Raw genomic sequence first — 4,561 nt, forward strand, 5'->3', positions numbered from 1 at the left:
AACTCTATCTCATTTAAATGACAAGATTTATCCATGTCACGAAGCAAAATTTTCAGCGTTCTAACAACTTTAAGCCACAACGAACGAAACTAAGCGAGAAGGATGGGATTTGGCAGAAAACTTCACGATTTTACAATAAACGATGTGTAAACAACTCATTCTAAAAAATGTTTACCTTTTTCGGAGCAGCGACACTGAGGCAATGACGAGTAGACATGGGAAGCAACGACCTCCACCACACTAACACAAAATAAGGAAAAACGTAGCACTCCGTATTCCCTCACCCTGAAATCCTTCAATCAATCCACTACTTCTTACTGTTCTTTCATCTCTTTGTGATCATTAATATTTCTTTCCCCTTTTGCGTGAACTTTTAGTAACTCTGTGAGGAAAAGGCTTTTCTCTCCGCGTCTTGACTCGAAAACGCCTCTGCTTAATTTTATGGATATATTTATCTGTAGCCTGTATCTTCCAGTGGGTTATCTTTTTTAAGATCTCAAAAAAATTTCCTTCCTCCCATCAACCCTTCACAAAGGGGTATTTATAGGGAAATTACTAGGGCTTTCCACAAGGGAAGGCGGGGGAGGGGGGGGGGAGAATTCTCAAAAGGGTCTGGGGTAAAATCTTCAATCCAAGTCCTAATTCGAAATTCAAAAACCCTTTTCCAAATGAGGATAAGACTTGGTCGTACGATCAAATTGATTCCTTCAGCAAAATTCCAAAAGTCGAACAAGATCTGGACAACTTCAATCAATTCCTCGTCCTTGAGGTGCGACGTGTTCGAATCTCAGGCTCGCAAGGACAAAAGAGAAATTGACCTCCCTACTGCGCCTGTTCGGAGAAAAACCTTGGGAGAAGACGACAAATGGGCAACGGACGACCTCTGTGCTTTTGCTGCTCTTGGCGGACCTGCTATCGCGTGAAAAGCGCGTGAGTGGGTGATTTTGTCGTCGAAATGCTCTGCCCTGGGCTTCCTTATGGGCAGAGGTCGCGTTGATCTCTCGTTCACGCGTCGAGTCCTTTCTTTGGGGAAGAAGATGAGGTTGGGGGGGGGGTTCGGGGTAAAATGAGGCAGGTCAGGTCAAAATAGTTGGGTCGGTTGAGGGATATTAATGGGGAGGCAGGACCACAATATCCCGAAAATGGTTTAAAGATTGAGTGGAAAAAAAATTTAAGTAGCTAGAATTGGAATTGGGGGGGGGGGGAAAGGACCACAATATTCCGATGATAGCCACTCAAAATTAGATATCCGACCAGTTTGACTTTATAAAATAGAACAAATCAAAAGTAAACCAATAACGATCTTTTTAATTTTAACGAAATAAATCAATTATTTCGAATAGAAACTAATTAACCAAAAAGTACAAAATTATTTAAATCACACTAGTTGTCTAAATATTCTATTAAAACCAAAATCTTTTTGAGACATAAAATATACTAAATATACACGTAATTGCGCAAAACATATTATTATCTAAATATTATAAGAAAAGACAAAATTATTCAAAATGACGCAAACCTTATCCGTTTTATAAAACTAATTATTTCAAAATTGCTTGGAACTTAAGAAACTAGAGAACTAATTCATACCGAGGGGGGTCGAAATTGGATGTCAACAGGGTTTATCAACTTCCGTTGTGTTCTTCTTCTTCATCCGTGAAGAACTCAGATTGCAAGGATATTTTCGTTCACAATCTCGACTTCAACTCAAATAAGAACTTCTGTGCACTTCGAAATTTCAATTAGGGTTTAGATTTTAATGGATGTTACTTGTTTTGAGAATCGATTTTTATTTATGTTAATGTTTTGTGTATTCTATGCTTTTTTGACGATTATTTATGGTGATAAAATAGTTTGTTTTGTGTTGTCTGTTTATGTTAGTGTTATGTGTTATTATATTGATTTCGAGTAGAATTTTTTTATTGTTGTCTCAAGTTTGTTCTTTTTTGTCTTTATCCGTCATCTCTCCCTTTATTTTATAATACTTTTCAATTTGTGTATTTGTTAATCAGATTTGTCTGTACTATTGTTAGGTATGATTGAATGATCCATTTTTTGGATTTTAGGTATTATTGTGTATGTAAAGTTTTACTTTGAAGCATGTGGTCCCTATTCCTTTACTCTTGGTAGATTCCTCTGTTTTTTTTTTAATATTTTGTTATTATCTACTATGACCCTTTTCTCTTTTTTTTTTGTCTATAAATTCCTTTGTTGAAGAATGGTCGACAAGGTGTACCTATTATTCTATTATGGGGACAAGTGGGTACTGACACCTAATGTTATTTAAATTAAATAATTAACTCATGTTTGGAAGGAGTATGATCCAGATTTATCATCATATATAGACATATGTGAAGAGTTCCATGACAAGTTAGGTTTTAGTAAGGTCCAATAACTTCTACTCAAAGGACCTTCTGGGAGGTATTATTTCATATTACGGCATAAGAACAATACAAACAACATTATCTGTTAAGTCTGGTGTACTTCAACTGTTTGTTGTAGATGAGGGGGATGATGTTGTTCCAGCTATTGACATCAACCACAATAATGAACCATACCTAGTCATAGTGAATGTTGCAACATATGTTGCAACTGAAGGTGAATCAAGTAAGAAAGAAAATGATGAACCTTATTCAAGTGACTACAATAGTGAAGAATTGGAATCCTGTAGGTTGGAAAAGAAAAGAGAAATTAATGATCAACTTGACAACTTTAAAGAGTTGGAAAAATGTATGAGTTTTAAGAACTTTGATGAAGCTAAAGGGGTTGTAAGCTACTATGGAATTGCTAGGAAGGTTGCTTTAGGGTTGACAAGAGTGACTTTGTTAGAGTTAGATATAACTATATTTTTTGTTGTTCTTTTGTGTGTCTGATTTCTAAAGTTAAGAAAGGGCAAAGATTTGAAATTAAGACTTTGCAAACAAAACATACATGTCCAGAAGCATTCAACAATAAAAGAGTTACTCAACAAGCTCTAGCACACTACTTCAAGAAGAGGGTCCAAAATGATCTTAAGTGCAAATTGACTGAAATGAGAAAGATTGTAGATGATAACTTTAAGCTTAATATTAGTTATTCAAAAATGAAGAGGGTTAAAAGACTTGTGCTAGAGAAATTAGATGATAGCTATGTTGATGATTTCAATAAATTTGAGGGTTATTCTCAAGAGTTAAGAGATAGTAATTCTGGTACTTATGTGATTATGAACATATCCAAAGAGGTTTTGTTGGAACACGGATAAAGAAAGTTTTGCAGAATGTATATTTGTACTCGGGCTATGAAAAGTGGTTGGAGAGCTGGACGGAGGCCATTTATAGGGTTAGATGTCACTTTTTAAGAGGGAAGTTCAAGTGAATTGTAATAGTTGCACTTGGTCAAGATTTAATGAAGCATTTTTATCCACTTTCTTGGGCAGTGGTGGATAGAAAAACTATTAGAACATGGAAATAGTTCATTGAGTTGCTAAGGAACTCATTGGGGTTGGCAGATGGTGAAGAACTGACACTTATGTCTAATATGCAAAAGGTAATTTTGTAAGTGCTTGACAGTTTTTAATTACAGTTATTGTATACACTTGAATTCTTAAAAGTTATTCTATTCTATTTTTTTTAATTGTTAGAGGGCTTGATTGGTGTTGTCAGTGCTTTGCTTCTAAAACCATAACATAGATGGTTTGCAAAGCACATAGAAGTCAATTGGTACATGTCTTGGAGTGGTGTACAGATAAAGAAGTTATTTTGGTGGTATGCTTGGAGTACCTATGAAGAGGAATTTAATGACCAAGTAAAGTCCTTGGGTTCTGTGTCTAAAACTGTAGCAAAAGATCTTTTATGGTATCCACCACAACGCTGGTGCAAGACCTTTTTTGACACTGTCTGTAAAAACCACTCCTATGATAATAATTTTACTGAGTCTTTCAACATATGAATTTTGAAAGCAAGGGCAAAATCAATAATCAAGATGTTGGAAGACATTAGAATTAAGGTACTGTCACTATTTTATATAACTATATGATAACAACTATTAATGTTTGATATGATAGTAATATGTAGGTGTTATGTTTAGATTATATATGTTATGTACATGTACATATTTCATTGATATTTATAGGTTATTAAAAGGTTGAAAACTTGAAGAAGAGGATAAGAAGTGGACAAAAGAGTATAGTCCATATTCTATGGATCTGTATCATAATTTTAGAATAATTGCACAAGGTTGTCAAGTTGTTGCTAATGGAGACTTAGGATATGAGGTGGTTGGGGGTATAGATAGACATGTTGTGAATCTTGGGATAAAAAAGTGTACTTGTAAGACATGGGATTTGAAAGGAATATCATGTCCTCATGCTATTAAATCATTAGAACATGATAAAATAGAGCAACTAAATGAGATGCATTGGTGGCATTCGAAAGAAGCTTACTTGCTTGTATAGCAGCCTAAAATTCAACCTGTTAAGGGTGAGAAATTCTGAAAAATTGATATTTATCAAGCTATGCAACCACCACAAATTCATAAATTGATTGGTAGACCAAAATTAAAGAGAGTAAGGGTAAAAGATGAG

General features: G+C 34.8%; 1 pseudogene; it reads left to right on the plus strand.

Annotated features, from left to right (window-relative positions):
• The first annotated feature begins 2,218 nt into the window (after positions 1-2,218).
• Positions 2,219-3,354, plus strand: LOC107013522 (annotated as a pseudogene).
• The last annotated feature ends 1,207 nt before the right edge of the window (positions 3,355-4,561 follow it).

The sequence above is a fragment of the Solanum pennellii genome, chromosome 3, assembly GCF_001406875.1.
Source record: "Solanum pennellii chromosome 3, SPENNV200".
NCBI lineage: Eukaryota > Viridiplantae > Streptophyta > Magnoliopsida > Solanales > Solanaceae > Solanum > Solanum pennellii.